This window comes from Dermochelys coriacea, chromosome 5 (genome assembly GCF_009764565.3).
Source record: "Dermochelys coriacea isolate rDerCor1 chromosome 5, rDerCor1.pri.v4, whole genome shotgun sequence".
NCBI lineage: Eukaryota > Metazoa > Chordata > Testudines > Dermochelyidae > Dermochelys > Dermochelys coriacea.
Genome location: NC_050072.1, coordinates 101778783 through 101805025, shown reverse-complemented (window position 1 = coordinate 101805025; position 26243 = coordinate 101778783). Strand labels below are relative to the sequence as shown.

The 26243-nt window shown below is 43.0% G+C and overlaps 1 protein-coding gene across 5 annotated transcripts in view; it reads right to left on the bottom strand.

Moving 5' to 3' along the window:
- KANK1 (KN motif and ankyrin repeat domains 1) overlaps nt 1-26043 on the bottom strand; it is a 179974-nt gene extending 153931 nt beyond the window's left edge. For 3 of the 5 annotated variants that reach the window (XM_043515044.1, XM_038402894.2, XM_043515045.1), the window contains exons 1-2: nt 25940-26043; nt 10406-10469 (exon numbers count right to left, since the gene is read on the bottom strand). The gene's annotated coding sequence lies outside the window, so the exon portion shown is untranslated. Of the gene's footprint in view, nt 1-10405; nt 10470-25842; nt 25874-25939 lie in introns of those variants that run through there. The other 2 variants (XM_043515046.1, XM_038402899.2) reach the window with 2 other exon arrangements.
- Between the last annotated feature and the right edge of the window lie 200 nt (nt 26044-26243).

The window sequence follows — 26243 nt, the reverse complement described above, 5'->3', positions numbered from 1 at the left end:
GGCACTGTTTCAGAACCTGTACTCTAGCAAACAGAAAGCTTTGTTAGGGGCTTCCAGTCCAGTGCTGCTGCTCCCTAAACTATCTGGTGCTCTCCAGTAAACACCTGTGTATAAGGTTTGAAATATTTGATTGAACATAGCATGGATGATTCAGGATGAAGATGAGAGAGGAATGCTATCCATTTCTTTCTTGCAGATTTAACGACACAAACAATTCCCCCATCTTTGCTTATCAGTGTTTTATCCTTGGAGATGGGGAAATGCCAATGTAATTAATAAGCAAAGAAGAGCAGTGGCAAGGGGAGAGTTGTTTTACAGGTTGTATACCAGATCACTGTTGCAGGGAGGAACACTGAACAATATTTATGCTAGTCTTTAGCAGACATAGGAACTGCTCACGTGCACAAGTGCTTATGGCTGGCTGAAGCTAAAAAGCTTTAATATACCAAAAATGTATAAAGGTCACACTTCTTGAGGGCAGTAAGAGGGGGAAAAAAAACAAATATACCACAAACACATGAAGCTGTATCAACTGTTCTGGAATTCATTTTTCCAAAATGTTAACAGCCACAGAGCAGATGTTTATTACAAAAAACATACTGATAAAAGATAGCTTAATACCAAAATATTTGCTTTACAAAGATCCCAAAACAATTAAGCTCTACCAGAGCCAGCAGGCTACCTGCTATGTTAACTGAGCAAGTAAGAGCTAATGTGGGTGAAGACTTGTTTGCACACCCCACTCTCCCTAATGCTTTACATGGCACTAACAACATCTTTATAGTAGACTGCAAAAAAAGTTTGCAAGTTCTGCCTAGCAAATTCAACTATTTCATTAATTTAGGTTTAGGTTTCTAGGAGGCACCCATCACCCAGTCTCTGGTGAAATACACAGAACTAAAATACTGCATACATATTCTCCACTCTTGCCCAAGACTGAGTTCTTCACAAATCATGGAAACACTATTTGCCACCTACCGTGTTCCACAAAAGCTATTTAAAGCTTTTGGTGTTATCAAGGAAAAACAACAGCAGACAGATGTGATAGATCATAATCTGCATTTTATTCCAGCACGTAGTAATTATAAGGTTTTTAAAACAGAAGCAGGTCACACTTTAAAAAACGCATCATAAAAGCAGCAAAAGTGTCTTAAAAAGTCAAATGCTTGAAAGCTCAGATTTCAAAGCTACAATATATTACTCTGTTAATCTTTTGGAAAAACCAATATAGATACCTTGCTTCAGTATGATTAATATAGGAATTCAAGCCTCTGTAGGATGACTTTCCTAAAGACATCAGGACTCAAGTGTAACACTTCTATATTGGTTTACTCATCATCCATGCTATCAAGGTACACCTGTAATGAAAGAAAATCTGATATTCTTACCCTATGGGCCCTCTTCAACTGCCACAAAAAAAGATTTCTCTCTCACACACACGGGACTTTTTCAAGTTAGTTGAAAAATTCAATCTTCTATACAGATTTGCTTAAAAAAAAAAATCAAGATAGTTTATAGATTTCTTTCCCAGGCCAGGTATTTTTTTCCTGTGTTCTCAACAGTAAGTTCCAGCAACAGAGTACTTGCAGGTGACCCCACAAATCAGCAAGGCTGAACTTTCAATCCCTGGTTGTCCTGCCAAGTTCAAGCACATTGGTAAGCCTGTCTGCAGCACCACTACCTGTGTTGAACCAGTTACGAGTAGACAGGAGACTCATCTCCAAGCATGTCAGGCCAATACCTCTTGTGCTTACTGTTTTTAGTGTATAGTTTTAGAGGTGTCCAAAGAGAAGTTGGCCTGTACATCAGGATTCTGCTTTGCAGTACAGTTAAAAAGGAACTGGCAAGCAAGAAATGGGTCAAGTTCTGCCTTACTAAAGCCCCCCATTGATGTCAGTGGGCTTAAAAGAGGGAAAAATTAGGCCCCTCGAGACTTTAGTTCCCGAGTCCTTTCCTCGAAAAGGATTCACTGTGGTACCAAGACAAAACTGAAAGAAGAACAGGACACACAATAGTAGGGAGGAGGAGGGTATCAGTAAAAGGCAAGCCTAGAGAAAGGGTCTTACACAGAAAAGAGGAGTGTCATTAACTGGTATGCACAGATGGTGAATAAACAGTATTTTCTCTCAGTACAGCAACTCCTAACTGATGGAATCTGACTAGTAAGAGCTAACCTGGTGTCCAAACTTCATTTCTATAGCTCCTAGCTTCTTCAGCACAAAGGATAAGTAACAACTCTTATCTTTCAGTGGGGAGATGCATACAAATCATTCTGTGTGACAAGACTGCCTTTGATGCTCCCTGGCTCCTGGATCTGTCCTCAGAACAGACTGAAGAAAGTACACTGCAGCTTCCTTTCCCTGGTGGAAATTCTTGGGGGAGAATTAAGGATTTAAGAGAACTAAACATGAAAGCTTTAAATAAATGCCACTTAGTACAATAGTTTCACGGTGGCCAATATCAGGCCATGACAAATATAGAATGATCAGATGAACATTTCCTAATCACTCCTACACTTAGTAATTTGAGAAGACAGACAGACAACACCAGCTAGCAGGAAGGCTGCCAATTAATTCTTTCGTCTTTCCTCCTCCCCCAGAGTATAGCTAAATGTCAAGCTAGCATAGTACCAATTAATCTGGGAACAAGTGTTTGATAATATTGAAACAGAGGACCAATTTGTTCTGAAAATACCATCAAAATGGTCTTTAACCTTATTTAGAAAGACTCTGTTCTTTTCTGTGGAGCAAGACCTGGTAAGAGGGAAGTAGCAGCACTCTTTGCTAAATTTTTTGTTGTTGTTTTTTTAAGAGAGAAAAAGAAGAAAAAGAAAAAGACCTAACTGGTTGCACAGAGTTATTATAGGTTAGCTTTCCAGACTGTCCAGGTCCATGTGTACATCTCACTAATCCCCTGGAGACAGAACTGTCAGTGTATAAACTCTGTTTCATGCACAAATTTCTCTGAAACTTTGTTCCTAAAAGGAGTTACACAAAGACAGACAGAATCTCGGAGACCCAAGTTCTATTCCTACCCTCTCAATTTTGCACCCCAGTTAGAAAACAAAAAAGTCTTTGTCAATTATTTTGCAGGTACAATCAGTTAATTAACTGCATAGTTAAACAAACAGGACTCTAGAAGTTTAGATGCCAACATAACCCATTTTAATATTAGACATTAAGAAACATGCTCTTTAGGACAGGGACCATATTTTTCTTACATGTTTGCACAATGGGGCTAGAGCCCATAGGCACTACTGTAATACAAACAGAAAACTAAGAAGATTTTAAAATATAAATCAAAAGGGCTGGGGGCAAAGTTAAGAGCCATAGCAATTGTACATATCACTAGAGCCATATTTTAACTAAACTTGGAGACAGTCGCTACAGAGGCTGACAAACCTCAGCCTTAGCCTTCCTGGTTGCTCCACAAGAGTGAACGACCTCACCAATACCACAGTTTGAGGGGCACACTGGTAAATAGAGTTGGGTTGCACAGGACGCTCTTGGCTAAACTGAAGGAGTGGCTTTCTCAGCAGGTCGCTCCCTTGACAGAATCAGACTGAAGGAAGACCAGACCCACAATAAAAATCTTCACATGCATCAAAAAAGCCCGTCCTTCTCCCTGTTGCCATGGCAACTTGCTGCTCCTCCCAAAGGAGCAATAAAATACCACAGGCCACTCAGTCTCCCTTCTTCCTATTTGCACTATTTAGGGCTATTCCTTTCCCAGCTTGTACTTACCGTTAACTCCCTCCTACTGTAATGCAGGTCTCTGTTTTGCACCACAAGTAGCAGGAGGATGATTCAGCTTATTACTGACTAGCATCTCACCTAATGGAGGCTGGATGGAGGTTCAAATGTTCGCTTCTGTAAGCCTCCATCCACCCTAAGATCCACTTCTTCCTCTCAGCAACCAGTGCTCCTGATGCCTTTCGCCTTCACCGGCACCGCTTCAATCCGGGCTTGCCCTCAGATGTGCCAGGCCCCAGAGGCATGGCAATGTCGTGGAGGTTTTTTCACCTTGCCTGAGAGAACAGTCTCACTAACTAATCAGAGCAACCTGAACAGCATCTTGTAGAAAGAGATCTTTGTCTGCCCTGAGAGATCTGGTGGGCTGTAAGGCTTGTCTACAGTTCTCCTCTACCAGGGCCTGGGGATGAAGAAAGGAAGTCATGAAACAAGGGGAGGCCTCTGTCTCCTGTAAATGATGGGCTCTGCCTTGATAAGACCTCTCAGGCATTGTCTGATCTGTGCAAGGTGCCTGTGTCAGCACTCTTCAGCTAGGCTGTGCCCCCCGATGAGAGTCAGCATCCTATGCACTTTAAGATGTAATATTCCGGGGAGCTGGGCCATCCAGCACTTAGCATCTTCCTGGCATACAGCCAGCAGGTTCAAAATGAAACTGGCTTTCATGTATTTCTGGAGGGGTTTTGGAACAATCACATTATTCACTCCGAGTGTCCTTAGTGTGCTGTGGGTGCAGTTTACTAGGCCCAGAACAGCTAGGAACTGGGCCACTGCACAGAGTCCCTCTCAACCTGATGCTGCACCTGCCTCTCAAGCCGCTATCTCCAATCTCCTCTCTCAAGAGCTCTGCTTCAAAACAAGTCTCCAAGGTTAGAAGGAAGGCTACGATTTAGTCATGGGTATTTTTAGTAAAAGTCATGGACCAGTCATGGGCAATATCCAAAAAGTCACGGCCTGTGACCCGTCTATGACTTTTACTAAGAATACCCCTAACTAAATCTTAGGAACTGCGGGAGGGCGGGCGCAGGTGTGTGGCCTGGGGCCTCACTGCTGCTCCCGGGCTGCTGCTCTGGGGAAGCACCAGGGACCAGCTGCCTGGGGCTGCCCAAGCAGCAGCCAGTGCAGCTGGCCCCGGGGCTGCCCCAGCTGCTCGGGCAGCCCTGGGATCAGCTGCACTGGCCACTGTGGACGTCATGGATTCCATGTCTTTCCAGGACCTCCATGAAAGACTCACAGCCTTAGTTATAAGAGTCCCCAGCTCAGCTACTTTCTCTTTTGTATGCCAGTAGTTGATTCATCAGTCAAAGGAGGTTAAGTGACGACCACACCCTTGCCTTTGCCTCCTGGCTCACACTTGCTTCGACTATCCCTAGTATATACACTCCTAGTTTGGCCTGAGCAGGCCCTACACAGGAGATAATCTGCATGAGCTCAACTATAGAGCCATGCCCACAGGTAGAGACTTGGAGTGAAAAATATTGAACTCCCATCTCTCAAGCACCCTGATTTTTTTAACTTTATTTTCACATTTTGAAATTTAGAAATTTCTAACACATTCAAGAAAATGCTGACCAGTTTCACCCATAACTCAGCCCGCTTGTGCATCCCCATTGTTCAGCATACGCAGGCTCTGTGCAAACTCAACAATGCCTTTTGAGGGTTCTGTGTATGCCCATCTCATACTTGCATCCTGGAATGAGTGCTCACAAGCAGCCGTGCCCACATAAGCGTTGATGAAGGATCAATAGCTAAACTGTTTCCCCACTTGTAAAACGGGGATCACAGAACTTCCCAAGGGTGATGTAATGAAAGTTATTTACACCTGCTCTTTGAGACCCTCAAGTGCAGGGGCTTTAAGAATAAAAAGCATTGCCACCATTAGGAAACTTGGACTGGAGTTTTAAGAGTTCACTCAAGAGATGATAAATTAAATGAGATGTGTCATTATCCTTCTGCCAATCTGCAGGCAACTATTGATTCATCTAGTCTTACTTCATATTACGAGCTCTGACAGTCCACTCAGACTGCTGTATAAAATTAGTCATGTAAACCAGAGCGTAATTTGAGAGAAAGCCAGAAATCACTCTCGCATCAAGAGTGCTGGCAGTCCTCCTAAACATCAGACAATATTTACATTCAGGCCAAACCTGTGGTTTGGCAAAAAAGTTCATTCACCCCACCAGTGCTTTGAACTTCTGACAAATCATTTCCTGATACAAAGTTTAAACATACAAGGACTATGGACACCAAGCAGCTGTCACAGTTGCATTGGGAATTGGCATTAAATTCCAGACATCTTGAGAAACAGAGTGGAGGCAGGGGAAGAGTAAGAGAAAATAGCCTATTTGCACCTACAGTCTGATAGAGTTTTACAGAACAGGAGGGTTTTACAGAACTTATTTCTTCTCTTGGTACTGGATAGAAGTTTATTATCAGGCAGGAAAGCAGTTGCAGGACATTTTCATCAGCAGAGAATTACAGCGGTAGCTTTTTAAAATAGTAGAAAAATTAAGACTACCCTCCCCTTTGTTTTGTTCAAAGTTCTGAAGCTACTTATTAAAGGCCTCAAACTTAGATACAATAATACATTTTGAGAAACTTTGCCAGTGACAGACAAGAAGCTGACTTTTGATGTCTAGGGGGGAAAAGGTGAAACAAAGTTAATTCTAAAGGGTGCTGCAGAACTCATAATTTGGTCATCTTTCAGTCAATAGGATCCTGAACTTGCATCTCTCTCTGTAAAATACCAAAATGTTATATATATAAAAAACAAAGAGGTTTAAAAAAAAGTATGTAAAACAAGTTTTTAAATGTCAGAGAACGAAGAATCTGTTGAATTCATTTGTTTAAAGGAAGGGTTGGGTTTTTTGTTTTTAATATAAAGTGTTTGCTTCCTTATCCCCATCCCACTAAAAAAAATATTATGCAAGTATACCCCTTTCAACATGCTCCAGGGGTTAGCATCTCTAATCATTCACTCTTATGCTTAGATGCATTCATAGTTTAATGTGTTCACAGTAATGTCTAATAGCATAGTGTTTAACAATTCAGACAGATTTCTTCTAGGATGACTTCTAAAGCACAATCAGCTAAGAAATCCACAATGGTTCTCCTCTGTGAAGATCCCATAATTAAAAGACAACAATTGATTGATTTAAGATGTTGAAAGGAATATTCCACAGAAGTCAATTGTTAAATAAGTTTCCATCCTCATTCTACCTTAAAGACTTTATATTGACCTTTGAGCAAATTCACCCAACAAGCTCTTTGTTTCTAAAATCTTTATGAAACTAAGAGTGTTTATTCACAGGCTTCAGAATAGTAAAGCATTTGTTCTCTGGATGTCCTTGAATCTCTCTCACTGCGGGCTGCACAGAGCTAAATTCCTTACACTCCCACTGGGGAAGCACTTGCTACTCTGCAGTTACTTCTAATTTAAAGTGATCTTTGGTAGCCAGCTCAACAAAAAGTATTGCCAACTTCTGTCAGGGTCCAGTTGGATCCATGTTTTAAAATAACACACAAGAAAAACCACACAGCGTAAAGTTCAGTGCAGGGTAGATTTCTTTAGCATTTCTAACATTTTCTGGAAAGCTCTCATAGGCCTGTATTGTGATGCAAATCATTTACAATTCCCAGACGCTCAAAAGCCTTTAAGCTGAAATTAAAGTTGTAAATACATAAGTAACTTAGAGAGGGGGAAAAGGAGAGACTTAATAGAACACTGAAGAAAAGGGACACGTATACACACAAAAACGAGGAAATTCAAGTTTAGGGTTACACTTCACAAATAAAACCACAAGTCAGACATTGGGAAGTATGGAAAAGGAGAGTTTAAGCAACCTATGCAGCCTTAGCATTGTCCTCAGCTCCCGGTGCACTCTCCATACAAGGCAGACATTGCCTCAATTAACATGACAACTAAAAACTCTTTTGGAATTGCCTCCAGAGGGAAAAGAACTTAGAGAAGAGACATGCAACTTTAAACTACACCTGTTTTGGTTTACATAGAGCATACTTACCCTGAGTTTAAAAGGCTGGATAATTTGCAACAACTGGCACTGAAGAGGATCTAAAGGTCAAATGGTGTAAGTAATGCTGCAGCAAGAATACTTCATATATATGAACACCTTTCCTGTTAAGGTTTATGTCCTTCACAGAGATCTAGAGAGACTAAATTACAAGAAACACTGGAGAATATTTTCTCCATTTCACAGATAAGGAAGTGGAGCCAAAGAGGCCAAAATGACCTGCCCAAAGTCAGGAAACCTGGTAGCCATGTTCTCATGTACATCACAAATGACATCATAGACAACAATGAAGTTATACATCTCCATCTCTCATCTCCCAAGCTCTACCTAAATCACAAGGCCATCCTTCCTCTCCCCACAGAGAGGAAACTGCTGTCTTGTCAAGGGAGGGTAAACGGGAGGCTAGTTTCCTATCAAGCTACTAGCATGTATGTAGTAGATGATTGGTACAGATGTAGCATGGCTCATAAGTTGAAGCTGCATGGTATTAAGGTATCTGGATAGTCTAACTAGGGTTGGATGACAGATAGGGAAAAGGATTCTGCTTTTTCAGAATTTCTGAAATTTGGAGGGTTTTGAAAGATTACTTTAGTGGGGGAGGGGGGAAAAAGAGTTGAGCTAATGCCACTTTTGTTTATGTATGTACAAGCAAGGCCTAAAAGCTTCCTCCAACATACCACCTGAAAAATGAAGTCCTGCTTGTTTTCAAATTCAGGCCCATCTATCCTGGAAAGCTAGGATATCTACACTAAGAGTTAGTGAAATGACAACCTCACAAGAATTGAGGGTTGGGTTTTTTTTGGTCGGATCACTTAACAAGGGTTTTAAAACCTATTTAACTTCAACAGCCAATTAATAATAGGGATAAAGGAAGTTAGTGTTAAAGGTTCAGAACACCCTAATCCTTTCAATCAAGATGGTACTCACACCAAACACGATTGAGACTACTAAGACAGAGAGGGAGAGGTGACAGATAGGATGGTGTACTCAGAAGCTTATCAGTATGTGGGACCAGGTGGAACTCCATTTGATCTGTGTCTTTGGCAGGTTTTTAAAAAGCTACTGCACCCATCATGGGTGGACACGAAACTGCCAGTTAATATTTCAAATTTCTGTTTTCTCAATCTCAGCAAAACCCACCTCCCTTTAGCAAGAGCTGGGATGTTGTGCAGTTAAGTCTTCACATGTGAGCTTGCTGCCTTAATTATTTTCAACTGAATCCAGGTTCAGATATTGCTTTCCAAACTGAAAACTCTCCTAGTGAATAAAAGAATTCTTAAGGCAGCAATAGGATTAGAAAGGCAGCTGGTCACATGTGAGGCTTTATTTCTATTAGACCCCAACTTTGGCTGAAAGGAGACTGAATGGATTTTGCTGAAGTTAAGACAACAGAAGTTTTGAGTATTGGAGCATCAATCCAAATTAAATATTTTTAAACTCGTGGGGGGGGGGGGGAGAAGAAGAGAGGGAAGGGAAGGGGAAATGATTCATTTTCTGAGCAAACTGACCCTCCCAAAAAAACAACAAAAAACAAAAAAAAAAAAAACCCCACACACTTTTTTCAGTTGAGGGCATGAAGGAAGAGTGGATTACGTTCCAGTAGGACTCATGTTTGTAAGTCCAATCACACAATGCCAAAGTCTGAACTTCCACCACCCACACTCTGAGGGCTTAATATAATAGGTCCCTGTACTTAACGGCTCGGAGGTTGTTTTTTAAATCTATTTAAGACAAAAGACTACACACCCCTCCATCCCACGTGCCTTCTGCCTCTGACCTGTAAGAAGTCACACTAACCAAACATTAAGCCGCTATGCCCATACACAAGAGCCTATGGTGGGATTTTCAGAAGCATCTAAATGACTTTGGAGCACAAGTCCCACTGACTTCAAACAGCAAACCCTACTGGAATGTAGTCTGGTCTAAGCACTTCAGCTCTCCTGACTTGTGGAAGTGCAACATATCAGAAGGTGATACTGATTCCAATTACATCCTGGGCTATCTGCTTATCAGTTTAGTGTTTTGGCTTGCATTGTTCTCACAGCAAGGATGCTAATGAAGCCCTGGACATATTTTTAGTACAAGTGAGTGTGCTAAGTGTGAACCTTCTTATTAGAGAAAATTTATGTAAAAATTTGAAATTCTACTAGCAACTGGGAAACAAATGAGAGAAGCAAATACAAAACATCCATTCTACTAACTTAAGGCTATAAAATAGGAAGTAAAGAACTTGAAACCTGTAAATAAAACACTGATTTCAATTTTTTAAAAAAGTTCTTTTTAATCATGGTCTTTATCCATCTTGACAGCAAGTATCTTGGATGGAGGATTATTTTAGATAATTTAAGAAGAATAGCTTAAAAGCAATTTAAGAAGTTGTGGGTTGCTTTCTCTTCATAAGCACGCAATATTTTTTTGACAGGCAAGGCTATAGATGCCTAAATAATTCTCCCATACTAGAGCACTAGAATCTACCTACCACCCCCTTTAGTACTGCTTCAGTGTTAATGCTAACACAAGGAGTAATATGTCTGGTGTCCCATTAACGTGGAACATAACTATGGTGTGCTGATTGTATGAAGTCGTAGTAAATACAAAACTACTCCCCAATTATTCAGTTCTTACCTGGATGGTTGCAGAGAGATCATCATTTTCTGCAACTTGCTCAATAAACACCGGTCCGGGACCACTGTAATGTAAAGCGACAGCTTGATGTAAAGAAATGAGTTGTTTGGAGAAGGGGGAAAATATCTATAGTCATTAGAAAGTTCACAATTTTTTTTTCAACTAATAGTTGGAGGACACCAGGGCTCAATGTAAATAATCCTAGGCCTCTTCCATTATTTCTCTTATAAGATATTGCATTGTATTGTATTCTCTCTGACTCCCCTCCCCCAGAAGCCTCTAGCGCCTTCACTTCAAAAGCAGCAACAGCTGCCAGGCTCTCTAGGATTTTGTAAGCTACTTCAGTCTACCACCGACTTCACATGAAGCAGAGACAAGGCAGGCATTTAGAAGTGCCTCACAAGAAGACCCACACGCACCTAACGTTTGCTCCTCACAAGACAAGTGAGGATCTTGGATTTCCCTTTCTTTGCCCATTTGTCACAGCTTAGGCACCAAGAGTTTTACTGTTCGGCTCCTGCTGTCCTTTCAGCTTCCAGCTAACAGAGAGCACTTACATTTGAAGGTGATTAAAGATATTTTTCTGTTTTCATACAAAAAAAGGATTCTCTACACCAAATGGAGTCTGTGTAGTCACCAGCTTCTCAAGGTGGAGGGGGGGAGGGGAAGGGGAAGGGAAAGGGACAATCCTGGAAATAAAAGGAAAAAGAGAACTGCTCTCAAATAAATTCCTCTCATTCCTAGGATGTTGTGGTCTCAAGCAGCTTGATCCTGCACTATTCTAGCCAATAGGAGTCATTGCATGGGACCAGAATCAAGTCCTGTGTCCACCAGTGGGCGATCATGGCCATGTACTGCAGGACTGTGGCTGTTTCTGCCATTCCCTAACCCAGACAGTCTTTGGGGCACAGATTGCTCGTGAACACTTATTTCTACAACTTCATGATAAAAATCAATCCCAGTGCGGACATACAGATTGTGTTTGGTTTTTAAGTTTCTCCACTGTTGCTAGAATGAAGAGGGCTGCAGGGAGCCACCTGGAAGGTTTGTATTGCCTTGCCAGAACGTGACAGGGACAGCAGAGGAATATCTCCACTTGGGACACATTAGAGTGCTCTACAAGTCACACCCCTGCTGGTCTGGACATGTAAAATGACCATCTCTAATATTTCAGTAATAATTAGCTATAGTCAATACTAGGACTATTTCTGGTGAGGGGGGAAGGGTGGACCATGGCTGGGTTTCGATGGTGGGGTGGCCAGTGGCTGATTTTTTCTGCATCTCTGAGGTGGCAACCCTAGCAGCCACGGGTGCTTCAAGCAGAGCCACCTATCCAACATGGAACTAAAAATGCCAGGGGCTGCCAGCGTCTGGGCTACACTAGCACTCCCACCATTGCTACCGCTGCGGGAAGTGAACCAATGGTGGGACAGTTCAAGAGAAATAAGCTCATGACAGACAAGAAATATTTGTGAAAGACTGACACCACCAGCCTTCAACTGAAGGCTGAAAAAAGTTTCCACTCCAGAACTTGGTCCATATTAGGTCCTTTTAAAAAAATCAGAGAAAAGAAACACTAGCCAACTGTGGTGTACTGATGACACCATGACAACAAAAAATATAGGTTGCTGAGTTTTATAGTAATCATATTATCACTATTATAAAATACATAAGGATTTTAGCTCCTCTTATCTGACTTCAGAGAATATCCTATGGCCTCGTTACAGGAAGTCCCAAACCTTGTCTACACGAGGAAGGTTACTAGCTGGACCCATTACCCACTGAACATAGTTTAACTACAAGTGTAGACCAGGCTCCCACGAATCAGCCACTAGCTTAAGTTGGCACAGGACTGGCATACTTCCAAAGCAGCCTGCTACCTTGTGTTGCTCACTATAAAAAACCACAAGTTCAAAAGGAAAAGTGCAGTGATTAGTTCCAGACCAGTATCTTGGAGGAATGGAAATTCAAAGCAATGAGGTGAAGGGAGATTTTTTTTTTAAGCCAAAGATTAGCTTGGGTGAAAGACAGTTACGTTTATTTACTGAACAAATGGGAATTTCAAAAGTGCTCAGCTGTAGCCCAAATTTGTCTCCCATCGAAGTCAAGACATATAAAAATCCCACCACCATTAGCATTTTTCTATGTGTTGGACTCTTAAAAATCAGAGTCAGCAAGTCTCCAAGAATTTCTATGGAAGCTCAAAGCTATCCCAGTGCTTCCAGGGGACTTAGTTATGACCAACTGAAAAGGCCTGGAGTTAAGAATGAAAACCCCTTCTCAACCTTGCTACCTAGGAATTATAATTCCTAAACATTCGGAAGTACCGGTCTTTATTAACATCCCACCACTGAATGGTTTGGCATGCCTCAGAGATAACTGCTATTCCACTCTACTTCCCAGGAAGAAGTCCAGTTTGCAAACAGTTTCTGGAAAAATAAATGCTACTCAGCAGATGAATAAGAAGCTGGAGAATGTAAAGTTGTCTTAGAAGGTCTATTGGGGGCAGGGGAGGGGGAAATCTGAAAAAAAATTAAAAATTTTGTTCATAATAAATCAGTGTGAAGTGTCTAATGATTAGAGCCGGACTAATAATGAAAAACTGAAGTTAAAATGTATTCAAGATTTTGTTAATTACTCCAGCCATTTTTGTACCATTGTGACTTCCTTTCTGCATACATTTGTGTAATTGTCTTGTGCTACCAAAAACCAAAAGCTAAGTCTGTTTAGAAGTTCATCCTCTTAAAATTACATTCACTGCCTGTGAACAGTGGCACCAGAAACCCAACTACAAAGCAAGCTCATCCTAAGGGAAGCCAGAGTAGGTACACCACACACTTGTGCACACACCTTGCATGCAACTATGTGACAAGTCAAAACAAAGCTGCAGCTCAAATTTCAGAGTCAAGATATCAAACCCGAACAAAAAACTCCTGAGGCTATAAATTTCAAAATGACAAATCTTTGTTTATTTGGGGATAATCTGAACTCAGAAAGATACCAGATTCCAGTCAATGAGTCATTATCAGTTATTCACTCTGCTTGAACAATGCACTAGGCTTTACCTCAGCATGCAATCTCTCTTCAGAGTAAAAAATAAGTTAAATTAAGCACCTTCTTTCTCAACAGATCTTCTGCTTGTGTCTACTCTGTCATATCTGTTTAGGGAAGAGCAAACCTCTATTCCAGATTGGCGCTGCAGAGCAAACACAGCTGTGTGAAGTGTGAGGTACATTGTATCCTGGTTTACAAGTTAACTGATGTTTTCTTTACAGGAACACTGAAGAGAATGAGATGGAACAGAGTGCAGAATATCAGGACTGGTAATGAGACAAATGAGAAAGAACATAGTGTGGACTTCAGAATCCCAGTTGATTTTTCAGAGCTGGGAGACAGCAATATAGACCTACCAAACCTCTTCACTTCGGTTTCATTAAAAACACCCACAAAACCACACAAACCTGGAAATAATTGAGACACAAAATGGAATTTCACAATGCCATTATTTTTAACTGTAATGGAGTCCATGTTCTTATTGTCAGACCATCCAGATACGTTTCATTGTCCTTTAATATTTTCATATTATATTTGAGAACATTTTATTTAAAAAACTCCCACATAAATGAGAAAATAAATACTCTTTGTAGTTAGGGATTCCCACATATTTTCCTATGAGACTAGTGCTCTTCGGAGCAGCACTGAAAGGCTCTGAAGAGAACTCCCACCTGGAAGAGCAAGGGCAGCCAAAATGCCTTCCTCCCATTTCCAAATCAGAGAGAGGAGTCTGGAGTTCCTTCTAGAGAGCCTCTGCATTATCATATGCTGACACAGAGCAGAAAAGCTAATATTTATAGATAGTTAACTATTGTCTTTTGGGGGGGGGGGGGGTTGGTCACAGCTGGCCCCAAACAGAAGTCCTCTGCCTCCATCCTTCTTTCCTATTTAAGAATTCATGAAATGAAGGCAAAGAACTTTGACAGAAGCTGTGGAGTCATATAGCCATGTTTATGCACCTACACACACAACCAACCTTTAATATCTCATCACTCCAGGGGTGAGTGGGAAGAATCCGAACCCTTAAGTTAGGTAAACAATTTCAGTTTAAAATAAATAGAACACACTGGCCAAAGAGAATTGAATTTTAACTATCCCCTCCCTTCACAACCTACCACAAGCTCCAGAGTTTGACATGAAGAAGCAGCAATGTCAAAGTTAATGAGATAGATAGATCGATCTAACAAAGTTGAAAGGAGAGACATTTTCACAACTCTAACAACAGGACAGTGTTTTTGGTCACTGTTTCCAAATCCTGGATCAATCCTGGGTTCCCACAGCTAATGGGGGTGGAGGAATTCTAGACAGCTCAATGTGCAGCTGTGGTCAAAAAGAATAAATGAGATGCATAAAGAATGGGATGAAGAATAAAATGCAAACAATTATAATGCCATCATATAAATCAATGGTGCAGCCTTATCCGGAATTGCATGTGCAGCATTGGCTACCCCATCCATGAAAGGATACTGTCGAACTAGAAGGGAGTTCAGAGAAAGGCAACAAGAATGATCCAGGACATAGGAAAACTTTTGTATGAAGAGACAGATTGAAAACATTGGGATTGTTATCTTAGGAGACAAAAAGAGAGAGGACATGATAAAAGCATATGAAGTAAGTAATGATATAAAAACGGTATATCTCAGAACCCAAAAACAAGGGACAGTCAATGAAATTAGAGGTGGGAAATTCAAAACTAATGAAGAGGAAATAGGAATTTCACACACCCACACTGGAACTCATTGCCACATTAAATCATTGAGACCAAGGATTTAGCAAGATTCAAAAAGGGATTAGCCATTTACATGGATAACAAGAAAACCCAGACTTAATGCTAACAAAAAGGTTGAATGGAATTAAACCTCATGTTTCAGGATTTAAGTCAATGTCTACTCATTAGAGTTCAGTATGAGACCAATGGTAAGGGACAAATTATCCCACATCTGCCGACAGAAAGGTTCTTACATTTCCTCTGAAGCATCGGGTGATGGCAATTGTCAGAGACAGGATATTGGAGATGATGTCCCACAGGTCTGAACCAGCATGACTATTCTTATGAACTGGGGAAGGGGGGCAAACGCTGGCTTTGCCGATAAGCCATCTTTGCACTGTCCTATTCCAGAGGCCAGTAGGCTTGTCTCTTACACAACAGAGTTGTCTCAGGGTCACCCTCTATTATGCTCAGATGACTGTGGCTCCATAGCAGAGAGACAGATGAGCCAGAGGTTTTGGTTCTTTGGCTGTGCCCATGTTGGGGGTGAAAGTCATAGCTGAAGTGCACAGAGTCAGCTATAACATTCTTATGCCAGCCCTGGATTTCCCTCCCCCACACGACAGAAAAATTCCTAGGAAGTTGCTTAAGTCACCTTTAAGGCTACCTTGCATCATCAGTTCAGCATAAAGTGGCCTTCCTAGGGCCAGAATTTGGCCCAGAGACAAAGGCTATGGCTACACTACAGAGCTTACAGTGACTGTAACTTACGTCATGTGGTTCAGGTACACCCCGGAACATAAGTTATATCAATCTAAGTTGTAGCATAGCCATAGCCTAAGAGTTTGCATGTTTGTTTCCTTCTCACCCCCATCACACCCACAACATTTTAATAGAGTTCTCTTGCAAATCAGAGAGTCAATTCTCTATCCAAGTATAGTGTGATCTAGTGCTCCTACATAGAGTTCTGACAAGACACACTCTGCCCCATTCTGGTCAGGGCAGACTGATTTAAATCAAAACAACGTAAAACACTAATTTTAGTCATGATTTAAAGCAGCAAGCAGGAAATTTTGATTTAAAAATCACTGATTTTAAATCTTGTTTTTCACTTCTATTTCTGTTATTTTCCTAAAGAAAGGTTGAATCCCATTGGTTGGTAACAATTAAAATAGATTGAGCTGCAGCATTTAAAAAAACAAAAAACAAAAAAACAAAACTTATTTTTATTAGTTAAATAAATTTACCTTAGAAATGCTGATACATAAGGGGAAAACAGTATGTTTATCAAAACATATCAACATATGTGTTGCATCTAAAAGTAACGGATTTATTAACTATCAAGTATCTGTAGTTAGTGAACTGGTGGATTGTTTCTGATCACCTTGGGCCAGGTTTTCAAAAGTATTTAGGTGCGTACTGGGATTTTTTTGCCTTAGCACAATAGGCACCTAACTCCCATTCATTTCAGTGGGAGTTAAACACCCAACCTGCTTAGGCACTTTTGAAAAAAAATCCCAGTCGGTGCCTATCTGCATTTTAAAGGCACCTTAAATGTGTCCCACAGCCTTCAGCTTTTTAGAGTTAGTAGATCTCACCCTCTTCCACTTGGTTTTTATTCATAAAATTGGCTGAGGAAAACAAGCTTCCCTGCTTTTTCAACTCATGATCAGTTTCTCCATTTTCTGCATCTGGTAGCTACACTGAAATCAAACGTAACTAAGGCAAAAGATTTTCTGCACGACAGAAACTGGAAGTACTTACATTTGGAAAAATGTAAGTGCCAGCACTCATTTCATTGTAAAGAATGTAAATAATATAGATACTTAATGCATTACATTACATTGTGACATTATAAAGTTTGAGCGGCCCTAAAATGTGAATGCTATTTCCCCCTAATTTTGGATACAATTAGAAAGGCAGCATCCTTTAACTCAGTGGTGGAAAACCTGCGGCCTGTCAGGGTAATCCACTGGCGGGCTGCCAGACAGTTTGTTTACATTTGCACGGCCGCCTGCAGCTCCCTGGGGCCCACAGTTCACTGATCCTAGCCAATGGGAGCTGCAGGAAGTGGCACGGGCTTTGAGGGCTCAATTTTTAAAAAAAATTTAAATTAAAAAATAATAAATAAAAATAAAAAATAATAATAAATATACTCTTGAAGTTTAGGTGTTCAATTTGACATTATGACAACATCTTTTTTTTAAAAAAAAAAGTATTTAAATAAAAAAAATCCAATTTTTTTAAATAGAAAAATAATCAATATTTTAATCCACCCTGATTCTAGTACTGGTCCCTCAGACACAAGTGGCCATGTTTGCAGTACCTGTGATACACACAAATGGAGCAGGAACTAAGGGCTTATCTACATGGCCCCACAGCGTGAATCACAAGGATGTGAACTGTAGCACAAACTGAAGTGCTGTGCTATAACTGCTCCTTGTTGACACTACTAGCGTGAACTAAAAGCATGAACTACCTAGCTCACATTAATGTAGTCCTGGAGGAAAGGTGGTCTACACAGGTCCAGATCAGTTACAGCACAACAGTTTAATGCATGCTGTAACTCACACCTCTGTAGCCCACACTGCAGGGCTGTCTCGACAAGCCCCAAAACTACTAAACTCGTTATGCACACGTGACAAGAATATATTCAGACCCCAGGAAAAAGAGTGCCCATGCACACACTCCTTGAGCCACTGAGCTCACTTGAAATGGTTTTGCTACAGAACAAGTCATGAATTTGCTTCTCAGTACGGTCACTCTTCTGTCCCTTCAGAGAATGTAATATCAAACCCCTTCTGAACTCAGCACATTCAGAGCTTTCCACTTTTGCTTTCTCATTACTATTTCAAGAGTGGCGAAGTCTCCAGTAACCCCGTTCATCATATTTTGGACTGGGGAGGAGTAAGGGAGAAGGAAGACAGAAAAGAGCTTGAGTTTTGTTAGGACCAAGAGGTTGAAGTGCTTGTTTAACAAAAACTCCCTGAATATAGCTTTAGTTTTAGTCTTTATGTGATAACAGCCTACCACCAATACTTGTCATTGCCTTCAGCACCTTCCATCCAAGGGTCTCAAAGCACTTACAAACACCAAACCCTACTACACGTCTGTGAGGTAGGTAAATATAGTCTTAATATTTAAGTTCTAGGAAGTATGACAACCTTTATGGGCCAACCAATTCAGACCAGTAGTCCATCTAGCTCAGACAATGGCCAGTACCAAATGCTTCACAGGAAAGTACAAGAAACCCCATGATGTACAATTATGGAATATTTGAGTTGATGGGAAAGCTGTCTTCCTAAATCCCAGGCTGCTGGAGAATCTGGCTTTAGGGTCTACTTCTGTTTGTCCAGTCACTGAAGTCAGGGGAAGATATTTTGGTGAACTCGACCAAATATCAAGAGACTGTCCCAGTTCTGAGAAGGTGCTTGTAACAAAGAATCTCACATCTCCTTCCGATTATTCCCTCTGTAAAACTATTAACCATCTAATACACCTTTCAATAGAATAACCTCTCCCTGTGGTAATAACCAGCCTCGATTCAGATGTTCAGCCATTATCACCCTCATGTAAAATGCTGCAAGAACAGAGGGCAATGGTATTCGCTCAATCCCACTGTCATATAGTCACTTTCACAAGGATACTTTATTAAGAGAAACCTCACATCAGCATGAGAAACAATCCTACTGTAACTCTCAACAAATCAAAACAGCTACTCAAAACTAACCCCGACACTAGAGAGCCTGCAGGCTGCACCTGTATAATTCTCACTGAGCAGGGCATGATAGGTCAATAAGGTTAATTATCTAATCCTAATGTTAATGGAAGTGGAAAAATATTTTAAAAAAAATAAAAAAGCATGGGTTTCCAGACTAGCTCTGACTATTAAGTAGGTGAAATAAATCATTTACTCTGTACTTTACCGAATTCTTTCCCCTCACCCCACCATCTTCAGACAAGCTTACTGGCAAAGTCTGAAAAAGTGCAGGACGCCAACCTCTCCTTCCCTTCCCTTCCCTCTTTTCATAGCAAAGTGAGAATTCTCTTGGTACCCATATGAGATGTCAAAAAGCAGTCAGTCATTCTTAAAACTGTCTATTATACGGAGTAAATAATCTCCAGGGGTGGGGAGTTTGATAGCTATTCTATTTTACTATCCACACAAAACAGGCAAAAGACCAAAGGCTAATTTTGTCTTAATAGCTCCTACACAGAGTTAGTTCAATTTTGTCTAGTCACTTTTCATTTAGTCTGCTCATGTATGCAAGGAATTCAAAGGGACATCTGAATCCCAATTACATGACCTGTAACAGAGTGGAGAAAAACGTAACAAGAGCCAATGGTTGGAAGCTGAAGCCAGACAAATTCAAATTAAAGAATAGCCACAATTTCCCTTCCTCGGCACCAACGGAGGATGAATAACCTCTGGAACAAACAACCAAGGGAAGGAATGGATTCTCCTTCTCTTGCAGACCTCAGATCTACACTGGATGCCTTTCTGGAAGACATGCTGTAGCCAAACAAGTTACAGGTCTCAATGCAGGGGTCACTGGGGGAAATGTAATTGCCTGTGATATACAGAAGGTAAGACTAAATGATCCTATCCTTCTGGTCTATGACTCACTAGCAAAGCTCAGAGACATTCTCTCACCTTTCATTAGGCTTGTACTGCAACACTAGAATAGTTATTTTCACTGTCTGGTTCTAATGACTACTCCAGTCCTGTTGTTCTTTCTGACATTACAGAAGGGATTCACTTTAAAAAAAAAAAATTGAGTTTGTTTAAATATTCCCACCTAATGTAGAAATCTGAAATGCACGACAGCTGAGTTCAGCTACTTGACATTGCCTTAATCTTAATATTGTCATAAATTCAAGTAGAGCTCCCCTAAGGAAGTATATTTTTGCATAACATTAGGTGCTACAGTTTGTTAGAAACAGTTGGAAGTTAAGATACAATTCACATAGGCAATAGGAAAGGAACATTTTCGAGGTAATCTGCATAAGTATACATCAATCGCTTATAGTAATGAATTCTGTTAACTGTTCATTCTTGACATGTACTATCACCCTCCTTTTCAGGCCCTGGCTTTCTCACAGCTGACACAATATAATTTGCATGTTATCACACCTCAATATATGGCATCTCTAATGGGAGTAAGGAGAGAACTGCAGAGTCCCAATGCTGACAACTCTAAATTGTTGCCTTGATTATTCCAGGAGAAAGCTAAAATGCTCTTCTACACCACTGCCAGTTACTCAGCTACAAAAAGACACTATTAAAGATACTTAAAATGAATTATGTCCCATTAGAGTCAAATCTAAATGGTTATTTAAGGCAAATTTTAGTTTCAAAGGCTAAGTGAGATTTATTTAAAAAAAAGGCAATATTTGATTAGCCATATTTTCATAGGGTTTACATACAAAATAAAAACAAATACAATTTTCAGCCACGAAGCCCTCCATCTATTTATACAGTATTGTAAACATTTTTATTTTAAGTAACATGGAAACATTTATTGGATGACCGAGAGGATAAATAGTCAAAGTGTCTCACAAATGTTTGTTAAATTCACCCATGGAATCACAACAACCAGTATGCTAATCATTAGGACAGGGTAAATAAATAACTTATTTAATATGTGCTGGATTACCTTACCACAACCCACAAGTGTTTACAAATACATTTATACTAATGTGTGTATTATATAGAAGTTTACCATTTATACACATGCTTCCTTACAAATTTACAAGGGCAATCTACAAGGGACTGTCTATTTTCTATAAACAGTTTAAGTGCTTCTGATCAGAACACGTGTTGATGCTTGAAACTTTCACTATTACTCAATTCTACTAACTGACCAGAAGGCACCTCATCCCTGCTCCACAGTCACTGTAGGTACTGACACCATAACAAATTTGCATCTGTGCCCACTTAACAGATTGTACTTTTGTAACCAAAAAGCACAAGCTACTGCCTACTTTTGACAGCTTCTCCTAGGCTGCAAAGAGAGACCCCGCATCAGTTACAAAACAGATTCTTCATTAGAGAGTTTTAATTTCACTTCCCGCATCTATTATTTAGATATATAATGGACAGCAGGGATTGAGACACACATAGATATTAGAGTTTAGAAGCCAGAAAGGGTGTAGGGGAAGGAAGTTGTGTAATGGATTGGTCTCATTTAGAGGACACTCCTGGATATGAAAAACAAAGCAGTTTCCATTTCCATCAGTGCAAATAAACATCTACGGTGATCTGTCTATGCCACGCTTGCTGACATGCCACCCAAGACACCTAGGTTTAATTTCCAGTCCAAGGGCCTGATTCTATTCTCAGTTACCCTAAGATAAATCCAGAATAACTCCACGGAAGTTAACAGGAGTTACATGTGTCTAGACTAAAATGGAATTCAGCCCCAGGTCTCCTACTTTAGCTTGGAGTGCTACTGAAGCAATATGCTTAGTCTAGAGTCATCATCCAATTATTGGTGACAACTTCGACATGTTTCCCAGTTGAGTCCCAGCCATCCTCAGGCCTAAGCAGTATAACACAGTTTACAAAGTGGAGAGAGGTTACTTGGCAAATCCTGTCCTGCTGCATGGAAGGAACTAGATCAGAGGTTCTCAAACTGTGAGTTGGGACCCGAAAGTGGGCTGGCTTAGACTTTCTGGGGCCCAGAGCTGAAGCCAAAGCTCGGGGCCCAGCTGAAGCCCCAAGACCCACTGCCCGGGTCAAATCCCACTGCCTGAGGCTGAAGCCCTTGGGCTCAGGCTTCAGTCCCCCTTCCTGAGGTCGTGTAGTAATTGTTGTTGTTAGAAGGGGGCCATCATGCAATGAAGTTTGAGAACCCCTGAACTAGATGACCTACTGGAGGCATTACAGACCCACATAAGTGGTCATCGGATCTTTGGACCAGGGCACCAGAAGACGCCCCTATCCTGGCAAGAAGTGGGATCTTCTTTACATGTCTTTCATGCATATTAAATTATTGTAGCTTGGTCTTCTGCACTTTAAACTGTATCATCTTTACCTCTATCCTTATTCCTTTCCTCACATACATACACCTCCAATCCCCTGATCTCACCCAAAGTGAGCCTGTCAGAAGAGGCTGAAATAAGAGTTACAGAGGCAAAGATAAATCTGATTTCTCAATTAGCAAATTGGCATGCCACCTTTCTCAGCTAGCTAAGACCCAAGGTGATTGACTAAGCACAAGAATTGCCAGACAAGCTATTCTCTTAATTAAAAGAAGTAAAGAGAGCTCTCATTTTAAATAAAAAAAGTCACAATGTAACAGGCCTTAGCTTTTGTCTAAAGTCAAACTTCTGTTAACATGGCAGTCACAGTAAAGCACCATCTACACTAGAGCTTTAAAGCTCACCTGAAACACTTTTTAAAACATATATTTGTAACATTGTAGCCCCACACACTATGTTCAAAAGTATCTTGTGATTCTGGGTGCCTAACAATGGGCCTGATTTTTAGCCTGCACCCACCCTCTGAAAGTCAGGCCCATTTAAGGTGTCTCAGGTTGGGTACCCAAAAATGAGGGCAAAGTTACTCGTCGCTTTTGAAAACGTGGACCTACAAGTTTAACTTTGGCTTAAACATACCCATGCTGACGGACACACTAGCCTGTGTAGGTGGGACCAAGCATTCCCATTTGTTCACTTGCATCACACCTTCCTCCCCCATCCCCTTACACATGGAATGCCCATTCTGAAGAAATACTTAACACCATTATCCTCTCCCCCTCAAGAGTCACTGCTGTCATGAATCCTCCAAAAAAACAATTAGCATTGGCAAGTTGAGGGGCACTTAGGACTTGTTGATTTTTATTTTAAATACATAATTTTCATTTTTATGTTGTATCCTTCCCCCCCCCCCCCCGCTTCCTTTGAATGGTGTTTGTCTTTGCCAGCACTTCAGAAAAGGGATTGTCTCTCTGAGTGGCTAGCACATTGTGAGTGTTACGGAAACAGAAATAAGTAAAATTAAGTCTGTTCTGAAGAGGAAAAGTATTCTGGTCCAGGCCTACCTGGGCAAAATGTCATCTTTACATACACAACCCATCAAACAAGTCTAACTGTGTTGGAATCAAGATTTGACAACTCAGACTTCAGTTTAAGTGCAATTAAACGCCCTCTGAGGATGGGGCTTTAAGTTAATTTTCAGCAACCTTAGGCTATTGGAGACCAGCCATTTCCCCCTAAAATTTCCCACCCGTGGAGCTGCAGCAGTGGTAACAGGGCTCATTGACACATGGTCTGTCTTTGTTTTAAGTTTGTACAGTACATGGCACAACAGGCTCCTGGCCTCTATGAGCTACTGTAATAATAATAATAATGTGTAGACCAAACTCCACATCACCTAACTATGCTCAATGCAGGACTAGAACAGTAATTTTCAAACTGCGGGTTGAGACCCAGTACTGGGTCATGGAATGTAAGCACTGGGTCACAGCGGCTCTGGTCAGCACCGGCAACCATGCCATTAAAAGTCCCAACGGTGGTGCTGCCTGGCTAAGGCAGGCTAGTCCCTACCTATTCTGACACTACGCTACGCCCTGGAAGCGACCAGCAGCAGGTCCAGCTCCTAGGCAGGGACGCCATGGGGCTCCGTGCACTGCCCCAATCCCGAGCACCAGCTCCGCACTCCCATTGTCTGGGAGCTGGCCAATGGGAGCGGGGGGGGGGGGGGGCAGTGCCTGCAAGCAAGAACAGTACAAAGCCGCTTACGAGCCTCTCCTTAGGAGCCAGAACTGCTGCTGGCCGCTTTCAGGGCACAGTGTGATCTGTGGTGCTAGGACAGGCAGGAAGCCTGCCTTAACACCTCCGCTGCACCACTGATCGGGAGCCACCCAAGGAAGCCCATGCCCCAACCCAATACCCTGCCCCAGCCCTGAGCCCCCCCCAAACCCAGAGCCCCTTCCTGCACCCCAAGCCCTTCATCCCCAGCCCAGAGCCTGCACCCCCAGCCCAGAGCTCTGATCCCCTCCCACACCCCAACCCTCTGCCCCAGCCCTGAGCCCCCCAAAACCCAGAACCCCCTCATGCACCCCAAACCCCTCATCCCCAGCCCCTCCCCAGAGCCTGCACCCCCTGCCCAGAGCCCTGACCCCCACCCACAACCTGAACCCCTCATTCCCAGCCCCACCCTGCAGGCCTCACTCCTCTGTCCCATCCCTGAGCCCCTCCCACACCCCAAATCCCCAATTCCATTGGGTCATGGGCATCAACTATTTTCTTCAACTGGGTCGCCAGAAAAAAAAAAGTTTGAAAACCACTGGACTAGAGGATGGAGAACAAGCTTTTCAAGGGCACTCATCACCCACAAGCAGAACTAAGTTTTCAAAAGTGTTCTCAGCTATGTTCATCTGAAAATCTGGCCGTAAATTTCACAATTTCTGCAGGGTGTTGAGCTCTTCTGAAGAGCTGGCTATTATTTAGGTGACTAAATGGGAGCTAAACTCCTTTGAAAAATCTGGCCCATAGTGCTAACTGCTGGCATACACCAGTGGCCTGTCTCCACTCGAACACGTCATTGGTGGTGGCAATGGCAGGATTTTCGGGTGGGGAGGGGGAGTACGAGTCTAATAAAGTTATGGCCTGAATGCCCTATCAACTCTACAACAAGAGTCACGCTGAAAAGGAGTCCCCTGCCAGTGACTTCCTTCCAGGCGGACATCCAGCTCTGCTTCAAACTCAGCACCAGGGCCCACCCCCACTGTACTTATTCAAGCAAGACTCCCTGCAACTGACCGCCTTTCCCAAGCTAATGTGCGAGTGATCTGGCATTTAGTTATTACATTATCAGCTACAGAAATTAACGCTTGTACCGCCACGTTTCCACAGGCTCCCAACTAGTCCTTTAAATCAGACCTCCCATTATAATCCCACAGAGCTTCTAACTATGCCTCAAGTGCTGGCTGAGGCGTGCTAAGGACGGGCTGAACCGGACCCAGCAGGGAAGTTAGATCCTGCCCCGCAAAGCAGGGGCGACCAGAATGGAGCGCTGACAGACCGTCACCTGGGCCTCACAGCGATGTGCTCCTCCACCCCACTGATGTACCACTGATGTGTCAGGGCCCAAAGCCTCCCCCACCCGCTGGGGAGGGGAGAGCCGCCGGGGGAAGCGGAGGGAGAGGGAAGCCCTGGCCATGGCAATGTCAAGTGAAGGGGAAGCCGAAGCCACGTGCTGTGGCCAGGGGCCGGCCATGCAGCGGCACAACTAAAGCCCCGGCCCTGCTCCACCCTCCCCCTCGCAAGGGAATGTCCCCAGGGAGATGGTTCAGACACCCCACGCCGCCCCTCCCCCTGCTCCCAAGCCAGGGGAAGCCAGCTGGCTGCACCACCAACCACCCCCTCACCCAGCCCCGGGGCAAGGGGGAAAGAAGCTGCCACAGAGCAGGCGCTGGGGCTGCCCGATCCTGGCGCCCCCAGCCCCGAGGAAGGTAGTTGGCTTGGCGGGACCCCCCCCCCGCAAGGGGATTAAAGCGCTGTGCGCCCGGGGAGCAGACTTTACACTGACAAGGGGCCTAACAAAAGTTTCCTCCCCCTTCTCAGCGCTGCCCTGCTGAGCCTGGACCCCTCCCAGACCCACGGGCACGAGCGAGCCCCCGGGAGCCGAGCCGCGCCGCGGGGCAGGCGGCTCCGGCACGGACCTTACCCAGGCGGGACGGGAGGGGACGCATCAGGCACGCGACTGCGACTCCGACTCCCCCTCCCCAGCGGCGCGCGCCCCGCGGGCCCGCAGCGACACCCACCTCCCGGGGAGCCTCCGAACTCCCCTCTCGTGCCTCTTTGTACCCGCGAGCCCACCGCGGCCGGCCGGCCGCCCGCACTGCGGCTGCGCGCTGCCCAAAACCCACACAGCCACCCTCCTCCCGCGCTGGGGCTCCGGAGGGGCGGGGGGAGCAGCGGGGCAAGCCGGGCTGCGGGGCTGAGCACAGACCCGCACAGCCTGGCGGCGCACTGCGCGGAGACCGGGCTGCCCAGCAGGGGGCGCTGGCTTGGGGGGGGGGCGGAGTCACTCAGCGCGAGCGGGAGCGGGAGCGCGAGCTCACACCC